Below are 23,092 nucleotides of genomic sequence, written 5' to 3' on the forward strand. Positions count from 1 at the left end.
AATTTATAAAGGAAAGAGGTTTAATCGACGCATAGTTCCACATGGCTGAGGAGGCCTCACAATCATGGCAGAAGGTGAAGGAGGAGCAAAGTCACATTTTACATGGTGGCAGGCAAAGAGAATGCTTATGCAGGACAGCTCCCATTTATAAAACAATTGGCTCTCGTGAGACTTATTCACTACCAGGAGAACAGTATGGGAAGACCCGCCCATATGATTCAGTTACCTCCCACTGAGTCCCTCCCATGACACCTGGGAATTATGGGAGCTAAAATTCAAGATGAGATTTGGTTGGGGACACAGCCAAACCGTATCAACTTCTAATATGGTCCTTTAACAAAGTCTGTCATAGTATTTGTTATTAAATGCAAAGACAACTTGAGGGTACCTTGTGTGAAAAAAATGGTATCAAGAAACAAAAAAGTGATCTATTCCAGACAAGATGAACTCACCTAATGGGGGCTAACTAATGCAAAGTACAATATGATTATCACTGAGGAGAAATATAAGAGCTAGGGTGTTTACATGAGAATAGAAATCACATCTGGCTGAAGGGACAAAGACATACTTCATGGAGAAATTCACATTGGAAATTATTCGTATGGAAACCTGTGGAGACACTGCAGAAAGCATTTCAGGCAGAATAATGTGATGCAAACAAATTACACAGTAAACTACCATATAGTTGAGAAGCAGGTGGTGACGGTGGCCAACACTTTTGAAGTGCTGTGTGACAGGCACCAGTCTAAATATTGAACATGAATTTATTTAAGCCTCATAGAGATGCCCTAAGGCAAATGCTATTATGATCCCCATTTTTACTGACAAGGAAAATAAGTCATAGGGAATTGAAACAGTTTACAAACAAGAAGTGTGGCTCCAGAACATGCCCTCTTAACCAGGGTGCTATACTGATTCCTGCTAAACTTGCATCATCTGATGACCTGTGCATCCAAAGAACTGAGGTTATTTTTAGGAAGAAAGTAAGAACAGTGCTCTGCTTTATACAGTGAGGAGCAAGGAAATCACATGCCCCACACACAGACCCACAGATAAATGGGTGTGGAGAGAAAAATAGTTATTTAGAGATGATAGCCAGGTTTCAGTTAAAACCAGAAGAATGGCTCTGTGAGACAGGCCCTCCACTCTTCTGTAGATCCTGTTGTAAGTGATGCAGAAGCCAGAGAGAAGGTTGCTCTCCATCAGAAACATGAGGAGTTTGGGAGACCTCCCTAAAATATTTGGCCTGAAAGGGTTTGAAGCCAGGAGGAGAGATGCAGTGTTAGGAGAAACGTTTCATGAGCTGTAACAGGTACACTATCAGTCTTTCTCAGTGAGTACTGTTCTATGTAATTTTTATATTTTCCTTGCAACCCTATCACTCTCCAAAGGTCTAGTGAAGAAATCAAATTTAGATGAAGAAACCTAGCTTGACCTAGAATCTTCACTGTGTGTGTGTGTGTGTGTGTGTGTGTATAATGTGTACATTGGGTCTTTGGGCCAGATACATTGTAAGGTTTCAGAGGTATAAACAGGCCCTGGGCTGTGGAGAGCCATGGGAGGGGATGATCTTGATCTAAGTCAGTAGTTTTTAGCCACATCTAGAAATCTGTGTCTTGGTCATAAATTTTGTTCTTTGAAATGCAGGGAAATGTATCATAAAATGCAGTAATGCAAGGAAAAGTAACACATTAAAGCTAATTGGTCATTAATATTTTAAGAGCATATGAGAATGTCATATTCTGTTCCCTCAGCTCTCCAACCATATCCCCCACACATACCCCACACACTGCCTGTGTGCACATAAGCACAAGTATTTCTGGGGATTGTAAGCATGAGAACTTTAGGGGTATTGCTAGGAAAAGAAGGAAGAGAGTAAGTAGGAAGACTGAAGTCAGAGAAAGGAACCACCAGAAAACGTAGAAAAAAGAGAGGAATCCTTTCTTCACATACCAATGACTCTAAGAATACCTTTCTCCATTAAAATATCTCATCCAGGAGGCACATTGGAATGAAATACATGTGGAATACTGTATTTGAAAAGACAGAAGAATATAATAGGATCTGAGTTGAAAGACCACGCTTATCTCTTCACATAAAAATTTATAAATTTTTATAAATTTACAGTGATGCTCTTTAGTTGGGAACTGTGATGGGCAACATTGAAACCCTTTATGCCAATTTTGTTTTCAAATTGCATTGTCCTAAATTATCCCTCAAGGTGGCACTCTTGGACATCTTTTCCAGTTATTAGTCTGACAGGAACTTTGTACCATTTTACTTACCTTCATAATGTCACAGATGCTAGTGATTTTTTTCATTGTTTTACAAAAAATGCATTCTTTGAACATTTTTAGCTTTAAGCAAATATATTTACTTGTTTTTGTCATTGAGCATTTTGAAAACATGTAGTTAGTAGAAGCTTGAAGTAGATAATCATAGCTGCATTCCATTCCCTATAATTAAGAATATGTAGGGCCAGGCGCGGTGGCTCACACCTGTAATCCCAGCACTTTGGGAGGCGGTGGTGAGATCCGCGAGGTCAGGAGATCGAGACCATCCTGGCTAACACGGTGAAACCCGTCTCTACTAAAAAGCTCCATAAAAACCCAGCGGGCGAAGTGGCCGGTGCCTGTAGTCCCAGCCTGGGAGTCTGAGGCAGGAGAATACCGTGAACCGAGGCGGAACTTGCAGTGAGCCGAGATAGCTCCTGCACTCCAGCCAGGGCGACAGAGACTCCATCTCAAAAAAAAAAAAGGAATATGTACAGAAACCTTGATATTTTCTCTTTCTTTCCAACTGGAATACCAGTCAAACCTGGAATTTACAGTTTTAATAAATGTAGAATTTGTTTTATATATATATAGTAATAAAAATATAGTAATACAGAGAGAGTAATAAAAGGCTTCCAAAAGCTTCCGTATGGGAAATTCTTGTTTCCCTTAATCAGGCCATTAGAAAAGCAGCCTGCCATTCTCTGACAGCTGTGCTATAGAGCAGGTTACTTGATAAGGAATGAAAGCAAAGTGATTCTATTTGTTATATAACGTGAGTGACACAGAAGGTAAATTGTGTTAAATAGTCATGGATTTTAGCTTTCTGAAAGCAATGCAATTTGGAAGTTTCTCCAAATCTCCAAATGGTTTTGAGTTTACATAGAATACAACTTGACACACCCTGGCACGATGTTTTGAATTGTAGCTAAACTGATAGATGATGGATCTTTTTGTTTTATAATGTTTGGTATTATACTGCATCTTTCCTTGTGTTAATTTTTTCCTTCATTAATATATGAAAAATTCTGTGAACTTCACACAAGATATCAATGGGAATTTTCCTCCAGTCTCAAAGATAAATAATACAAAATTTTAAGAGGGCCTGTAGAATTTGATTTTTAAAATGTAATCACTGAATCTAGATATACTCTGCCATTTTTTTTTTCCAGAAAATTCTGAGTTAAATGTTTATCATTACAATGTCAGAGGATTGATTAACTTAATTTTTCTATCTTCCAAATCCAGTTTTCCTCCATCAGGAACAAATTTTCATCAAATCGAAATAATAGTGTAGTTTTTGGAAGAAAACTAGCTTATTATGAGCAATAATTAGCAGGCATCTAAGAAAAAAATTCTAATAGAATTTGGCCTTCATATTTTTTAACGGTTTTGTAATTTGGGCTTAATATTTGATAAGAGTAAGTTAACCAAGATCAAAACCTTTAAAATATTCAAATTGATAACTATTTTGTAATTATTGAAATAACTTTTCTCTAATAAATAAAGGAGAAATACATTGAACAAAATAAAAACCAACCAACTTTCTGCTACACACTAAATTTTGATAGACTGTCTTTGTCTAAAATAGCAAGGCAGCTATAAATACAGAACACTTGAGCTACAGTCAGAATACCTGGATTCAAGTCCTGGCTCTGCCATTAACATGCTGTGTGAACCTAGGAAGGTGAACCTATTAGATCAAATGAGAAAGGAAAATACATACAAAAATTGTTAAATAGCTGTTAATTGCACACAGTGTAAGGGTTATGCATGATTTATTTAATATGACTGAGGAAATATACCAAATGGTTTCATTAACTTTTATCATAATTTTTGTATGATGTTAAATAGTGTTAGATAATTGAATCATCCATTGTTGCTATCTGCAGGAATGTTTTAAAGTGGCTTTTTACATCCTTTAAAATGTCAGTTCCTTCTGTAACTTGAAAAGACACAGATTTTGGTCACTTTTTTGTATACTTGCTAATTATTACAGTTAATGACCTTGTCTTTCCAAAACAGTGATGTTCTAAAATGTTCTAAATGTTCCATTTGATGTTCTAAAATAAATGTTACATTTGGTACATTATTTAGAATTTCATTAGTTGGGCATTTTACCAATGCAAGGAAGAAATAAGGAAAGTCATTGAGAGTAGAGAAACATGAGTTAGGAGAGGATATTTTGCTTCCATCTACATAGTCTCTCCCCGGTGGGTCCCAGAACTTTTAGCATTGGAATGTATAGCAAAGCCTCATGAAGAAATGAGACTTAGAATAAAACTTGAGTTCAAAATATCTACCTTCTTTTTCATCTTCTGTCTCCTTCCCCACACTCAAACCCACAGAGATTCTAATTGGCTTACTCTGGTTCCCACTCACAACACACACAATAGGCTTCCATCTGAGCCATGCTAGGACTCACTCAATGTAACCCATAAATATTTTCCTTTGACTCAGATGCCAGTTGAGGGTCCTTAGTTATGGCCACCATAGCAGAATAGGTTACATTAAAAATGTAATTCTCATGTTGCTTCAGCTTTATTTAGAAACAATTCTAGCTGCTCTCATGATAAGGAGGTATGAACAAGAACAGTAACCATTGATATAGCCAGTATAGCAATATGCCATTTTTATAAAAACCAGAAAGATTTTAATGTAATAAATACAAGTATATATGTGTGGTTTTATTTTCCCTATTTTTTCTTATGGCTCCCATAAAAATATAATAACTGGAAAAACCAATGGTTATTTGCCAACTACCCAAAGCTCTTCATTTGCACGTTGCTGTAGCAGTATGCATAACTTAATATGAGATGAAAAGCTAAGATATAAAGGGATATATAATGTCAGGAAGCTTTCATGACATTGCAGTCCTCCTCATAACTGAATTTTTTTTGTGTACTTATAGCATCATCACACCATTCAAGTTGCTAACTTACTTATTGGTATCTCTTACTAAACTATAAGCTTCATGAATCCAAGGACTGTGTCTGTCACATTCACAAACAGCCAGCATATAAACATAGCAAATGTTCAAGAAAGAGCTTTTGACTGACTTAATGAATATGAATAACTAGATGCCCAAGGGGACCAAACTAGAATACTTTTATATTATTTAAATACAAAACTCTAGTCAGATTTAAGTCTACTAAATTTTAGTCTAGCGACACTCGATGGAGTACTTACTGTCTGTTCTTTTATCTGAGATGCAACTACTTTAATGCTCAAAGGCCAATATATTTTTCCACTAGAATGCCTTCCTAAAAGAAAAATACTGGGGAGGCTATGGATTAGAAGAGAAGAGAGTCAAGATTTAGATCAACCAATCAACGTGTAGACTTTCTTTTCTTTTTTCTTTCTTTTTTTTTTTTTTTGAGACGGAGTTTCTTTCTGTCTCCCAGGCTGGAGTGCTGTGGCGCAATCTCTGCTCACCAATGTGTAGATTTTCTATCATTACTAACATGACCAAACCATATCAATTTATTCAATTTTTGCAATATTTGTATTATTAAATCTTTGTATTGTTAATGCTTTTTTGCAATTATTTGTATTAATTTACTTATATTTGTATTATTAATGATTTTAATATGTAATATATTATATATTCCTTTTACATAAATATGTCAGAATATTTATTTAGAAATGTATATATACTTCTTATTTAGAACCATTTAACATTTAAAAATAACTAATGTCCTAAATGAATAATGTAATGTTCTAAATAAACATTTCTTAGAAATATATTTATATGCACATGCCCAAATGTGTACGTGTGTGTGTGTATGCCAGCTGTACAAAGAAAATTCTCTACTTTGCATTTTTGATAATTAGAATTATAGTGGTGGTGATTTGCATTGATATAAAACATTTGACAAATATCACCAGTGAATGCCTGTCTGATGCTATTTAAAATTAAAATATTATCACATATTAATATGTACAGAAAAATTAAGACATGAAAAGAAATCAAAGCTAAAGATAAATAGGCATTTCTCTTTGCAACATGAGCAGTTGTAGTTGTGGCTCACTTCTCTTTTGCCATTTACCCTATTCAAAACAATATCCTTTGTCTTGCAGTTATATCGATAAATTCTTCAGGCAGTGAGTTCCAAAGCGCTCTCTGAAGATGTTGGAGCTCTGAGTCACTGAGGTTTAGTTTGAATTTAATGTTTGATGTCATATTGATGCTTTTTAAATTGTGAACCATCATACCTAAATTTTTACCTAGATCTTTCCAAATCTAGGCATATCAAATAATCTTAAAAAGCTACCATTTATTTTTTTCTCATTTGTTTTCATAATTACATTGCTTGATGTAATTGTGATTTTTTGCTGGGTTTTTTTTTTTGTTTGTTTTTGTTTTTTGTGTTTTTTTTGGCTTATATCAAGGAAGGGATACTTTTTTATCCACATAAATAAGCAAGACCATTATTGGATGCCATCTACCCACAGTACTGTCTGACCCTGAAAACAAATATAGTCACTTATCTGTGGCTGACAGTGTTCATTTATGTTATCCACCTTGCCAATTAAAAATAGAGAAATCTTATACATAATGAAATAGTTCTTGTGTTTCTCAAAAATATGATTTAATTTGCACTGATTTATTCATACATGATTTGGTATAGCAGTTTATTATCCTTACTAAGCAAGTCTATAGAATTTTACATTCAAAATCAGTATCTTGCTTTTGCTCTTATAGATCACAACATCAAGTGAATATCAACAAATTTATAATTACAAACTGAATAGCAATAATTATTATAGTTTAAGCAACTATTTACAAATAGTACAATATTTATAGAAATGTATTATACAAATAAAGCAACAACTATTTAATTCATAACTCTGTTCAGAAATTTGGACTTAACTGAACTGTGTGATTTTTTGCTGGTCTCAGTTACATCTACAAGTTCAGCTAAACCATTTTGCATGTCAAAACAAAGGAGTGTGACCACCTATTGACTGGGGTTGTTGGGATGCCTGGACTATATGGGTCCACCTTGCTAGCCTGGAAATTTTAACATGGTGGCCTTGTCAGTGGTCCCAAGAGGATCAAGAAAGGGCAAACCACAATATACAAGTAGCTTTCAAGTTGCCGCATGTTTTATGTTTGCCATTGTTTCATTGGACAAAGTAAATCACATAGCCAAGTCCAGTCACCATGGAAGGGTACCACCAAAGGGCTTGGATGAATTTGGAAGAATTTGTAGTTGCTTTTTAAGTCAGCCACAGATGGATTTTGGGGAAACTGATTCATGGATTCCTACTTTCTGTCTTTTTTAAAGTATTCATTATTGTAATTAGAATTGATACTAGACAGCAGTTGGTAGCTTAGACAGCAGGCATTTCTGCTCTCTTATGCTGCCACAGTTTGAGAACCGGACATTTAGCTCACCTTCATGATGTTATGTACTTTATAATACATAAACTTACTCATTCTCAACTTTTTCTTATTAGTTCGTGTACTTTTTTTTGGTTCATCAGTTGAGAACTCTGATACTTTTAGGCATTGGCCTCAGATGGTGTTATGGATCATTAAATTATGTGATTCAAAGTCCTGCAAGAATAAAAGAATAATCTCAGCCATAAGTCTTGAACTTTGATACAAAAGAATAGATTGCAGCTGTCACCAGAATCTTAAATTTTCCTCGCAGGGCACTTTAAATGATTAACATACCGAACTTCTTAGTAAATAGTTGTTTTTATGACTAAGTAAGAATCCAAAATAGTCCCTGTGTGGGTCTGCCTTTATTTAAATGATTTTTCTGTGTTTTGAATATTGTGGAGTCTCCTATTTGGAATTATTGTTAGAATTCTGAAGTCCCACTTTGGGGGAAAAAATTATTCATCCCAGAGCCATAGACAACCTGTTCCTTTTTCTATGGTTTCTTCCCTTCCTACTTCACTTTCCTGATTTCATCCTGTGCCGATTTCATCCTGTGCCGTCTTTCTGTCCCTCCCAATGTCAAAGGTCCTGAGGAAAGGACCGGGTGAAATGGACTCTGGAGTTAGACTGAGGTCCAAGAGCCTGATAAGCCTCAAGTAAGGGTGTGATCTTTCTGCCTGTTTCATCCACATGTCACTAACTTAGTCCCATGTTCCAGTGATGACCTGTTACTTCTAAGTAACAGAAAAATAACCCCAACTTAAGTACAAACAAAATAAAATGAAAAGGAATTTATTGGGGAATTAGAGAAACAGCTATAAAGTTCTAAGCCCTTCCTAGAGCCTCAGGACTAGAACTGGCCCTCTGAATGTTTTTCCTTGTCTTTATTTCTCTTTGCTTGTTGGCTTCTCCTCTCCTACTACAGGCAGGCTTTTCCATTCAGTCAGGAATAATGACCAACAGGATCCCTATGCTCATATCAGCTAGCAGTCATTAAGGAAAGAAGGATTAAAACTGAGTTTCTTTCTTTCATTACTTTTGATTACTCTGGTTCCAGAGCCAAAAAAGCCTTTGTTATCATTAAATACAAGTAAAATACTACATGACAGATACTGTTCTATGAAGTTTCCATGATTAAGTAATGTAATCCTCACAGGAACTATTACAGATAATCATATAAAGTAGGTATAATTCCATATTATACCCATTTTACAGATGAAGATATAGAAGAACTAAATAATGAAATAACTTTTCCAGTCACACAGCTAGTAAATGGCAGAACCAGGATTCAATATAAGGAAATCTACACCAGGGACAATGCACTTGTGAACCTGCCATGGTTTGGAGGTTTCCTAAATTTCTACATAGGCCCCTCCAAGGAAATAGCAATTCATGTTCTAAAACAGTTTTAAAAAACTAAAACCTAATCCTCTTTGAAAAGATAGTAAATTTGAAATGCATTTATAGGTACATTTTTTGACAGTGTGCAATTCAGGACTCATAGAGTTGGAAAACAATTAACCTAAGGTTTATTTGGATAGCTGGAAAAATTAAAGGACTAAATGTAATTTTGGCTGGAGAATAAATGATCATGTAAAGTAAAGACCTGTCCAAAAAATTTTATATTGGATTCATTCCACCTTCATTATGATTAGCCATGTTTGAGGTTTGCATTATTTCTCATTCTTTATGTGGGCATTAGTTATCTACTTTATAAAGAATATTTTACTGTAATTTTTAAAAGAAATACCACAAATACTTTATACTATTGGATGTTAATAAAACACTTATATGCAGTGAAATGACTTATAGTAATTTATAAATTAAAGTTTCTTACTGTGGGACAAATTGAATTGTGGAGTAACAGGATTCTGTATCTCTTGAAATCTGGTGTTGTGGAATAAGCTACATTTTCATAAATGAGAGTTTATTTTCCTGTCAACTCCCAATTATTTTTTACTCTTTGTCAACTGATATTCATATTCTTAATTTTATTTGAGCTGCATAGAATATACAAGTTTCTTGTTCTGAAAGCTATTGTTATATGTGAGGAGGCTGGAAAGAGGCTATGCAGGTTAATGACTCTCTCACCTCTGGGGCTGTTTCTTTAAGTCCAGGATCAATTCCTTTTTTTTTTTTTCTGACTACTGCCCTTCACACAAAGTAAAATAAAAGTCTTTTTGAAACTAGTCATCACTCGTAAGACATGATAAACAAAGACAAAGAAGAAAACTAACCATTCTGAGCTGAGTTTTTGGCTGAAGATATTACTTATCTTAAACCTCCAGAGACTTTATCATCCAAATTTATATAGAGTTGGTGGTTGGAAGTGCCATGTGGGTTCACATTCAGATGAGAACATATTTTGCAAGCAAAATAGCCACACGTATAGTTTGTGCAAATCAAAGTAAATGTACTAAAGGACATGTTTTCAGGACTGAATCTAGAAGTTCTTGCAGTACAGAATTTTTTCCTATGTTTTTCCGTATCAATAAGTATCAATAATCAATGATCAATATCAATAAATATTGATCACTTGTAATATGTTCTGAACTATTTTAAATATTGGCCATGCCCTAGGAAAATAGGGTAAATTGACATGTATTGAATAACACCTCTGAGCTAGAAATTATTATTTATTCATACAGCACATTTACTTTTCAAGACTGGGGATGAAGTGGTAAACTAGGTAGACAAGGTTCCTGGTTTCAAAGAGGTTACATTCTAGTACAAGAGACAGATCATAATCAAGGAAAGAGTATTCAGTCATGTGTCACTTAACAATGGGGATACATTTTGAGAAATGCATTGTTAGGTGATTTCATGTGTTTGTGAACATCATATTGTACCTACACAAACCTAGATGGTGTATCCTACTACACACCTAGGCTATATGTTGTAGCCTATGGATCCTAGGCTACAAACCTTTACAGCATGTTACTGTACCAAACATTGTAGGCAACTGTAACACAATGGTAAGTATTTATATATTTAAACATAGAAAATGTACAGTAAAAATACTGTATTATAATCTTATGGGACCACTGTCATACATGCAGCCCTCATTATGTGGCACCTGACTGTAATTTCAGATACTAGTAAGTGCTATGAAGAAAATGTTAAAAGGGTGATATAATAGAGATAAGTCAAGAGGGGGACCCTGAGAGATAGGTGAAGGTATTTCTTAGAAGGAGATTATTTATGTCAAAACCTGAAGGAAACAGCTGCTTGACCAAAGTTTGTCATGGCAGACAGGAGGCAGGACTAGATTGCAGCTCTGACTCAGAGAGATGGAGCAGCAGTGTGTGGAGGCTCTTATCATGGAATTTTAGCTCTGGAATGATGACAAGAACAAACCAGGAATCCCAAGAGGACCCACAGACCCTCTGAAGGAAGCAGACTGTTCCTGAAGAACCTGGGAGACACCCCAAATACTGTGAGTGCCCAAACTGCAGAAGTGGGAAAGGGAGATCCTCCACTCCCAAACATATGCCCCCATGGGGAAACTGAAGGTCTAGTTTGCAGGAGAAGTTTCTGACCTTACCTGGAGCTGAGTCAATTTAGAGAGCCGAGCAAAATACAGGGTTAGAGGAAGCAGCAGGAAAGGCTCTGGGAGCTCACTGGATCCCCAAGCAGGCCATTCCTGCCTGGAACTACAGGGATTCTTCAGGAGGATGGCCAGAGGTGCAGGGAAAATGCCACAGGGAAGTCTCCAGCAGAACTTTGTAACAATTTGAACCAGGTGAGAAGCCTCCTGGCCAGAATTTGGGGGACGTTGGTAGAAGGGCTGAAGCAGGGCTTGCTTGTATGATATAATGTAAAAGAGTCTTGGAACACATCCTGGGTCCAGGGTCTAAAACCCCTCATGGCCTGTGGAACACCAAGCTCTGTGCCAAAGGGTGGAAGGCTGCCCTGCCACACCACAATCAAAGTCCAGGGCATAAAACCCCTCATGGCTTGGACAGAATCCAGGGCTCAGGGCATAAAACCCCTCGTGGCCTCTGGGATGTGTCCAGACTTGCTGGCTGCTTGCTTCTTGCTCTCCCAGGATCGATTGTATCTTGAGTTAAAAGAACCTGCTCTCCATTATGTCAAGCAGCAGAGCATATGCTAAACCATCACAACTACACTTGATGTACCACTACCTTTCTACCCCCACGTCCTTACATCCTCACTTGTCTACCCCTACATCTGCATATCCTCACCACCTGCTTCTTTGTTTGATTGCCAATAAACAGTGTGGGCTCCCAGAGCTCGAGGCCTTTGCAGCCTCCATACTAGCATTGGCCCCCTGGACCCACCCTATGTATTCTTAACTTGTCTTGTCTCATTCCTTTGACTACCGGACTTTGTAACCCCCACAGCCTAGTGTTGGGTCTGATCACCCCAGCAGGGGAGGGCATGAATCTGGCATACAGACTTCACAGGCAGGGGGAAGAAGTAAAGCCTTTCTTTCACAGCTGGGAGGTGGGTAGCCTGGGGAAAGGTCTCAAGCCCTGCTTACTCACTGCCTGGAAACAGACTCAGTGCTGCTAGGTGGAGGCACAGTGGGAGTGAGACCAGCCCTTCGGATTGCATGGGAGCTGTGTGAGGCCTGTGACTGCCAGCTTCCCACCACTTCCCTGACAACCTGCATGACTCAGCAGAGGCAGCCATAATCCTCCTAGGTACACAGCTGCATTGACCTGGGAACCTCTCCCCCATCCCAAACACCAGTCACAGGAAGACCCACCCACAGAGACTCTGAGCTTAGATATACCTAGTCCTGCCCCCACCTGATGGGCCTTCCCTACCCTACCTGATAGCTGAAGACAAAAAGCATATACTCTTGGGAGTTCTAGGTCCCTGCCCAGCACTTGTTCATCTCCATACTACCACAGCTAATGCTTTCTGGAAAGGGCTACTTCCTGGCAGGAGGCCAAACAACACAAAAATAAATCATTAATCCACCAAAGCTAAGAACTCCTCACAAGTCCATTTCACCCCCCTGCCACCTCCACCGGAACAGGTGCTGGTATTAATGGCTGACAGACCCATAGATGGTTCACGTCACAGGACTCTGTGCAGACAACCCCTAGTACTACCCTGGAGCCTGGTAGACTTGCTGGGTGGCTAGATCCAGAAGAGAGATAACAATCACTGTAGCTTGGCTCTCAGGAAGCCACATGCATTGGAAAAGGAGTAGAGTACTACATCAAGGAAAAAACCATAACTTCCCTCTAGAACTTCCCTCTGACAGAAAATACCCAAAGGAGAAGGAACCAGAAAACCAGCTCTGGTAATATGACAAAACAAGGTTCTTTAACATCACCAAAAAATCACACTAGCTCACCAGCAATGGATCAAACCAAGAAGAAATCCTTGAAATATCTGAAAAAGACTTCAGGAGGTTAGTTATGAAGCTACTCAAGGAGGCATCAGAGAAAGGCAAAGCCCAATGCAAGGAAATCCAAAACCAATACAAGAATTGAAGGGAGACGTAGTCAAGGAAATAGATAGCATAAGAAAAAAAAAACAATCAAAACTTCAGGAAACAGGCACACTTATAGAAATGCAAAATGCTCTCTGGAAAGTCTCAGCAATAGAAATGAAGAAGTAGAAGAAAGAAATTCATAGCTCAAACACAAGGTCTTAAAATCAACCCATCCAACAAAAACAAAGAAAAAGGAATAAGAAAATATGAACAAAGCCTCAAAGTCTGGGATTATGCTAAATGACCAAACCTAAGAATAATCAGTGTTCCTGAGGAAGACGAGAAATCTAAAAGTTTGGAAACCGTGTTTGGGGGAATAATTGAGGAAAACTTTTCCAGCCTTACTAGAGACCTAGACATGCAAATACAAGAAGCACAAAGAATACCTGGGAAATTGATCACAAAAAGTTCTTCACCTAGGCACGTTGTCATCAGGTTATCCAAAGTTAAGATCAGGGAAAGAATCTTGAGAGCTGTGAGACAGAAACACCAGGTAACTTATAAGGGAAAACCTATCAGATTAACAGCAGATTTTTCAGCAGAAACACTACAAGCTAGAAGGGATTAGGGCCCTATCTTTAGCCCCCTCAAACAAAACAATTATCAGCCAGAAATTTTGCATCCAGCAAAACTAAGCATCACATGAAGGAAAGTTACAGTCTTTTTCAGACAAACAAATGTTGAGAGAATTCGCCACTACCAAGCCACCACTACAAAAACTGCTACAAGGAGCTCTAAATCTTGAAACAAATCCTGGAAACACATCAAAAGAGAACTCTTTAAAGCATAAATCACACAGGACCTATACAACAAAAATACAAGTTAAAAAGCAAAAACAAAAAACAAAACACCCAAGATACACAGGCAACAAATAGCACAATGAATAACAAAGATCAGAGCAGAACTACATGAAATTGAAACATAAAAAAAATAAAAAGATAAATGAAACAAAAAGCTGATTCCTTGAAAAAATAAATAAAATTGATAGACCATTAGCAAGATTAACCAAGAAAAGAAGAGAGAAAATCCAAATAACCTCATTAAGAAAGGAAACAACTATTACAACTGACACCACCAGAATACAAAAGATCATTCAAGGCTGCTATGAACACCTTTATGCACATAAACTAGAAAAACTAGAAGAAATGGATAAATTCCTGAAAAAACAACCCTTCCAGCTTAAGTCAGGAAGAATTAGATACCCTGAACAGATCAATAACAAGGAGTGAGATTGAAATGGTAATTTAAAAATTAGCAACAAAAAAAAGTCCAGGACCAGATGGATTCACAGCAGAATTCTACCAGACATTGAAAGAAGTGGTACCAATCCTTTTGACACTATTCCACAAGATAAAGAAGTAACCTTCCCTAATTCATTCTATGAAGCCAGCATCACCCTAATACCAAAATCATGAAATGACATAACCAAAAAAGAAAACTATGGACCAATATCGCTGATGAAGATAAATGCTAAAATCCTTAATAAAATACTAGCTAACCGAATCCAGCAACATATCAAAAACAGAATCCACCATGATCAAGTGGATTTTATATCAGGGATGCAGAAATGGTTTAACGTACTCAAGTCAATAAATGTGATATACCACATAAACAGAATTTAAAACAAAAATCACATAATCATCTCAATAGATGCAGAAAAAGCATTTGACAAAATGTAATATTGCTTTATGATTAAAACTCTCAGCAAAACTGGCATATGAGGGACATACCTCAATGTAATTAAAGCCATCTATGACAAACCCACAGCCAACATAATACTGAATGGGGAAAAGTTGAAAACATTCCCTCTGAGAAATGAAACAAGACAACAATGCCTACTTTCAGACCACTCTTCATCAGCATAGTACTAGAAGTCCTAACCACAGCAATCAGACAAGAAAAAGAAATAAAGGGCATCAAAATCAGTAAAGAGGAAGTCAAACTGTCACTGTTTGCTGATGATATGATTGCTTACCTTGAAAAGCCTAAAGACTCCTCCAGAAAGCCCCTAGAACTGATGAAAGAATTCAGCAAAGTTTCTGGATACAAGATTATTGTACACAAATCAGTAATTCTTCTATACACCATCAGTGACCAAGTAGGAATCAAATCAAGAACTCAACTCCTTTTAAAATAGCTGCAAAAATAAAAATAAAAATACTTAGAAATATACCTAACAAAGGAGGTGAAAGGCTTCTACAAGGAAAACTCAAAACACTGCTTAAAGAAATCATAGATAGCACAAACAAATGAAAACACACCCCATGCTCATGGATGGGTAGAATCAATATTGTGAAAATGAGCATATTGCCAAAGGCAATCTACAAATTCAATGTAATCCCCATCTAAATACCACCATCATTCTTTGCAAAGTTAGAAAAAACAATTCCAAAATTCACATGGAACCAAAAGGAGCCCACATAGCCAAAGCAAGACTAAGCAAAAAGAACAAATCTGGATGCATCACACTACCTGATTTCAAACTATACTACAAGGCCATAGTCACCAAAACAGCATAGTACTGGTACAAAAATAGGCACATAGACCAATGGAATAGAATAGTGAACCCACAAATAAACCCAAATACTTACAGCCAGCTGATCTTCAACAAACCAAACCAAAACAGTAAGTGGGGAAAGGACACCCTTTTCAACAAATGATGCTGGGATAATTGGCTAGCTACAAGAAGGAGAATGAAACTGGATCCTCAGCTCTCACCTTATACAAAAAGCAACTCAAGATGGATTAAGGGCTTAAATCTAAGACCTGAAACTATAAAAATTCTAGAAGATAACATTGGAAAGACCCTTCTAGACATTGGCCTAGGCAAGGATTTCATGACCAAGAACCCAAAAGCAAATGCGATAAAAACAAAGATAAATAGCTGGGACTTAATTAAACTAAAGAGCTTTTGTACAGCAAAAAGAACAGTCAGCAGAGTAAACAGGCAACCCACAGAGTGGGAGAAAATCTTCACAATTTATACATCAGACAAAGGACTAATATCCAGAATCTACAATGAACTCAAACAAATCAGTAAGAAAAAAAGCAAACAATCCCACCAAAAAGTGGGCTAAGGACCTGAATAGACAATTCTTAAAGAAGATATACAAATGGCCAACAAACATACGAAAAACTCCTGCACGTCACGAATTATCAGGGGAATGCAAATCAAAACCACAACACAATACCTCCTTACTCCTGCAAGAATGGACATAATCAAAAAATAAAATAAAATAAAAAATAAAACAGTAGTTGTTGGTGTGGATGGGGTGATCAGGGAACACTTCTACACTGCTGGTGGGAATGTAAACTAGTACAGCCACCATGGAAAACAGTGGGGAGATTCCACAAAGAACTAAAATTAGAACTACCATTTGATCCAGCAATCCCACTACTGGCTATCTACCCAGAGAAAAAGAAGAATGAATTAACAGCATTTGCAGCAACCTAGGTGAAATTGGAGACTATTGTTCTAAGCTAAGGAATGGAAAACCAAGCATTGTATGTTCTCACTGATATGTGGGAGCTAAGCTATGAGGACACAAAGGCATAAGAATGATACAATGGACTTTGGGGACTTGGGGGGAAGAGTGGTAGAGGGGCAAGGGATAAAAGACTACAAATAGGGTGCAATGTATGCTGCTTGGATGATAGGTGCACTAAAATCTCACAAATCATCACTAAAGAACATACTCATGTAACCAAATACCACCTGTATCCCAATAACCTATGGAAAAAGTATAAAAAGAAGGAAACAGCCAAGCAATGTGTTGAGAAAAGAGTATTTCAGTGAAAGAGAACTTAAATGCAAAGACCATGAGATCTGTACAGACATTACCTCCTTTAATCCTCACGATGTTTCTGTAAGGGATGTAGTGTTAGGATAATTTTATAGATAGTAAAATGGAACGACAGAACTAACACACACAAGATCACTTTGTCAGCCAGCAAACAGGATGCCATGGTATGAGCTCAGGAGTCTCTGATCACCACCAGCCTTCTCTTTCTGCACCCCCAAGCTGCTTCATGGGATCTAAAGCACAACTTAAATGCGTGTCACTCCAAGGAATTCCAGAGGAAGGGAGGTTCCTATCCCAAATATAGGTAAATCTCCTAGATGATCCTGGTTCTTTGTTTTCTTTCTACTAATAAATATGCAAGAAAGACTTATTTGTATTTATTTGTTTATTAATTCATTCAATAGATTTTTTGAGTGTCTATGGTATAACCATACTACTTGCATTTAAAGTTCGGAATTCAGTATGAACTATTTTCTTTCAAGGAATTGAGAGTGGTTTTGTTTTTAGTATATTGTCTGGAAATCCTAGCAGTATAATCTGCTTTGCTAAAAGTTACATGGAAGGATATAAAACTATTATAGTTTTAAAATGTTCCTGTCAGTTGGCTGAAAATTATCTGTAACACTTAATATCTGACTCTGGAAAGAAATGTAGCCAACCACCTTTTTAATCCTCTTTTCGGTGTTTTGGGAAGCATAAAGTCGGGATCTATTCCCTCATTTGCAAAATAAAACATACTTTTAAAAGCATTGATTTATATTTGATTTAAGGCATTGAATTGTTTTATTATTGAGCCTGTCTCTGAACTCTGAGAAATTCCAAGGGAAAGAATTAAAGATGTTCAATTCAGCCTTGCCTAAATCTACTATTTTCAACCCTTTTTTTTTTTTTTTTTCTGTTGTGCTTTCTTGCGTATTTTCTTAATGGATAGATAGGACAATGGTACAGCAGAAATAATGAATGTTTATCTACCACTTCCATTAAATATGTCAATGCTTTTACGAAAGGAAATCTATGGTTACTTAAGTCAATGCCTGTACTTAGTTCTCAGTCATAACTGTTCTCATACCTGGACTCTAAAGAGGTAGCGTCAGTAATCTGCACACACTAAGTACTTACTATTGCTCAGCGGAAAGAGAAATGCTGCTATATATTACTCTACATTTTTCACAGTCTTTATAATGTTTTATATCTAAATGTATTATCATGTAGTTTCACTGATCAGTAAGAGAGCTAGATCTTGTAGGCCTTATAAGAACGTTGGCTTTTACTCAAAAGGGATGAGAAACTATCGGGGGATTTTGAGTAGGGATGCCATCATCTGGCCTTTGTTTTTAACAGAACATGTCTGGCTGCTGTTATGAGTGTAGACCAAAGGGTGGATAGACAGAAACGAGGAGATAAGATAGAAGGCAGAGCAATAATTTTGGTAGCAGATCATAGTGCCTTTGTATAGGGTAATAGAATATGCTAGAGCCTAGAATATAGGCATCAAGCTGTTATGAGCTTGGCACTTTTACCACTGTATCCCCAGGGTGTGGAATCATTTCTGGAGTATAGCAGGAGCTCAGTAATTCTTGCTGCATGCATGAATGGATGGATAGATTGACAGTTTTTCACACTTCTGTTTTCTCCCCATCTGTTTATTACCTAAGTTTTAAAATCTAAGCTACTTTCCTCATCCTCACAGTTTTTAAACTAAAGCAAAAGTGAAACAAAAGCAAAACAGCCAAGTTTCTTCTAAATGTAATTGGATTCAACAAGTCTTTTTTTAAGCACTTTTATGTGGTTTCTTTGGGCTACTAAGGACATAAAATGCCAACAGAATGTTCTAAGACTGTGAGATGAGATTGTTGCTTAGGGTCACAGCTATGCCACAGCACCACAATTTACTTTAAAATTAAAATTGCTACATAGTTTTAATTTCCTCCTCAGAAGGGCAATAACCTTTCACTGAATAAGACTCAGCTTTTTCAGCTTACTATAAATGGAACCATGTGACCGTTACATTACAAAGTGTATAAATGGCAGGCTATATTAGAAACGTTTGGGGACAAGGAGCACGAGAATGTATTTGGCACACAACTTTTTTGTGTGATAAAGAAGAGAAATAAGACATGCAAACAGTTGTGTTGATATACATAAGGAAACACTGAATAGATACAGAAGCAACTAAAAGGGCTCATTGCAAGGGGCAGGAGATAAATTGGATAGACAGAGCAAACTTTTTTTTTTTTGAGACGGAGTCTCACTCTGTCGCTCAGGCTGGAGTGCAGTGGCGCTATCTCAGCTCACTGCAAGCTCTGCCTCAGACAGGGCAAACTTTTTAAAAGGAGATTTTTTATATCATTTTGATGATCATGTAAATTATTACCTATTTAATGAGTATATAAATAAATAAAAATGACATCCTTTAAATAACTGGGGGGGGGGGGGGGTAAGGGGGTGCAGATAGTAGGGAGGAAGGACCTAGGGATACTTGAAGCAAGTCTTCATTTTGTCACTTCTCCAGCCCTTATCAACTGCATTTGGAGCTGAGACTTCTCAGATGATGTGTATATGTGTAAACATTAGTAAATAACAACTAATCACGTTTTGTTCATCTTTTTTTCTTAAGGAATAAAAAAGCCTATGTTCATGAGAATGCTGATTCTTAAAGGGCTAGAAAGGCCAGTTGAAGAAGGCCAATCTGTAGAGATGCCTGGGAGTTCTCTGATCTTTTTGGAGGCTAAAAGAAGTAAAATTCTGCTATGGAAATTGTCCTATTATATTTCTGCTTTCAAGAAGGGGCTACAAGATTATGAGGTTTTGCAACATTGCCCTCCTAGTCCTGTGTACATTGCTGTAAAGGCTCCCAGGCATGGAGGCCACCACTGGCACTGTTCCTCTTAGCAGTTATTTGGGTGTGAAGTTCCTCACTCCTGCAAGGCTCAGCCTGAAGCAACCTGTCTACATGATCCACCTGCAGAATCTCCCCACTTGTCAGTGACAGCTGTGAAATCTGCCCCTGTTGTCTTTAGGCAAGAAGTTTCACCAATCACAGTAACACCTTGCTCTTGTGTAGTTTTATATTTTTTCAAAATGTTTTCACCTGTGTTATTTCTTCTTATGTAATTAGAGAAACTGAAAGATGGAAAAGATCTCAGATACTGCGACCCCCACGTAACAGATGAAGAAATTGAATCCAAGAGATGAAGTGACCGCTTTGCCTAAAATCAAATAGCCATGTAGCAGCCGAGCTAAAACAAACATTCAGTCTTCCTGAATCCTAACTCAGTGATTTTTCTCTTACTTTTATATAATAACAACCACTGTTTTCTTGAGTCTCCCCTATCATTTTCTTATTCTTCTTGACCCATTTATATTCGTTTTTTTCTTTTATGGATTTAAAGGTGACCTTAATCAAAATTTGATACTTACATAAGTATGATATAAAATAACATATCTATATTTAATAATTTCTTATTTTAGTTGATGCTTTCAAAAATTGCCAGAAAACAGATTTTTTTGCCACCAAGCAGTTACAGTTTCATCTTCATATTCCCTCTCTTAACATGCTGAAAAATTAAGCATAAATAGAAATGTTAATAAGAGTTGTCTTCCTTGTCAATGCTATGATTTATATTTGACTTGTTTCCTATCAGATTTGCCACAAGCTAGAATCTTCTGAGCATTTCTCCCTCATATATATTCTCTACCAGTCAGCAGACACTAATAAAGGGTGTCAAAAGCCTGGCAAGAAAATGTTTCCTAAAGTTGTAGCTGATGCTAGATACTAAGTAAGTCAAGTTTCCTATTCCATAGTGAAAGAGAAAAAAAGCTTTTATGTCTAAATTCAGTTTTAGTAAAAGGGAAAGCTTTATATCCAGGTCAAGGTCCAATCCACTAAGATTTGAATCTATTGAGATATTGTATCTTAGAATTCAAAGCTTGGCATGCTTAATATTTAGAAACACTTTAAAAAGTTAAAAGCATTGGACAGTTAGAATGACATCACTGCAAAGGTGAATATTTTCAAAGGATTTTGATTCCATTCTGACAGCTTTATTTACTTGACATTCGTAGGCTCCACACTTACTAAAGGGCTGAGTTGGTACACAGCACTAAAAGGTACATCCTCTGGCTATTAAAAGGAGTATGATGAAAAGTGTTACTTGGGAACATGTGGGACTTACCCTTGATTGATTAAAAAAAAATACTGTTTTTCTCCCTCACTGATAATCTCTCTCCATGTTGCCAATATTATAGCAGTTTTCTGTGTGATTTCTTACCTGAAAATGCTATGGTAGAAGTGAGAGTCTGAGTTTTTTTCCTGGCTCACTCTTAAATGTATCCCCAATATCTCTTTCATTTTCTAAATTGGGGAGGAAATTATGACCGCAGCTTCCAACTATCTTAACTGTATTCAGTAAAACTTTTTTTCTACTTAAAAAATTACATAAGTTAACTGGAATTGGAAATGCTTTAAAAAAAATTGAAAATAGAATCTTAAATAAATCTAGGAAGATCTCACTTTATCATTAAGAATACTAACTATAAAATAATTGTGATCAATAAACTTTTTTTATGAAACCCCAAATAATTATAAACATTGGTTTATAATTTTACATGGCTCAAGAAAAATGAAAAATTTAAAATAAAATATAGAATATTTCAAATTTTCTGTTTCATTTTCTGCAAGGTATCTAATCTTAGTATGGGAAAGCCAGAAATTTTCTGTAAAGTTATAGAGAAACTTTTTAAGTGTCCAATGCCTCTAAATTTTAGCACAGACATGTGCCCTGAAAAAAGTCTAGAGTTATACCCAAGTAAATGTTTCTGTGCTAAAGTTTAAATTACAGAAAATAGAACGTCTACATCTGAGCTTTTTCACCACTTAAAGAGATTGAGAAGGATTCAATGCTGCCACATGAGCCAACCACACAAGCAAACACTCCTACAACAGATATGTACAGGCCTTTCACAACAATAAATGTAAAGTGGATCAGAGTCTGCTATAGTTTGAATGCTTTCATCAAAATTTATGTTGAAACTTAATTCCTAATGCAACAGTAGTTAAGAAGTGTAGTCTTTAAGAGGTAACTGAGTCATGAAGTCTCTGCCCTCATAAATGGGATAAAGTGCCCTTATAAAAGGGCTTGACAGAGGGAGTTTGCTCCTTTCTTGCCCTGCCGTTCATGCCACCCATTGAGGATGCAACAGTGAGGCACCTTCTTGGAAGCCAAGATGGAACCCTTACCAGACATCAAACCTGCTGGTGCCTTGATCTTGGACTTCCCTTCCAGAACTGTGAGAAATAAATTTGTCCTCTTTCTAAATTACCCTGCCTCAGGTATTTTGTTATAGCAGTGCAGATGGATGAAGACAGAGACCTAAATTTAAAATGCAAAACAATACATTTTCTGGAGGATGAAATATGGGAGAAAATCTTATTGACCTTTGGTTTGTTGATGAGTTTTTAGATACAGCACCAAAGAATGATCCGTGAAATAAAAATCTAATAAACCTTATTAAAATTAAAAATTCCTGCTCTGCAAAAGACACTGTTAAAACAATAACACAATTCATAGACTGGGAGAAAATATGTGTAACACAAATATATGATAAAGGACTTATATCCAAAATACACCAGAAAAACCTTTTAAAACAGCAACAACAAAAAAGCCCAATTGAAAAGGAAGCAAAAGTTCTGAACAAACATGTCATCGAGATGATATGCAGACAGGAAGTAAGCATACAAATAGACATTTAACATCGTGTGTCAGTATTAAAATGCAAATTAAAACAATAATGAGATACTACTATACACCTATTAGACTGTTTAGCATACAAAAAAAACTGACAATATCAAATGATGGCAAGTATGCAGAGCAACTCAAACTGTCATTAATCCCTGGTGGGAATAAAAAATGGTGGAGACATTTTGGAAGACTGGTGGTTTCTTGTAAAGCTAAACATTGTCTTGCCACATAATCTAGCCACTGCACTCTTCGATATTTGCCCAAGTGCTTTGAAAACTTATGTTCATACAAATCCTACATACTAATGTTTGTAGCAGCTTTATTCATAATGGCTTCAAACTGAAAACAACCAAGATGTCTTTACATAGGTAAATAGACAAATTCAAGTACATTCGTATAATGTAATGCTT

Source organism: Papio anubis, chromosome 9 (assembly GCF_008728515.1).
Source record: "Papio anubis isolate 15944 chromosome 9, Panubis1.0, whole genome shotgun sequence".
Lineage (NCBI taxonomy): Eukaryota > Metazoa > Chordata > Mammalia > Primates > Cercopithecidae > Papio > Papio anubis.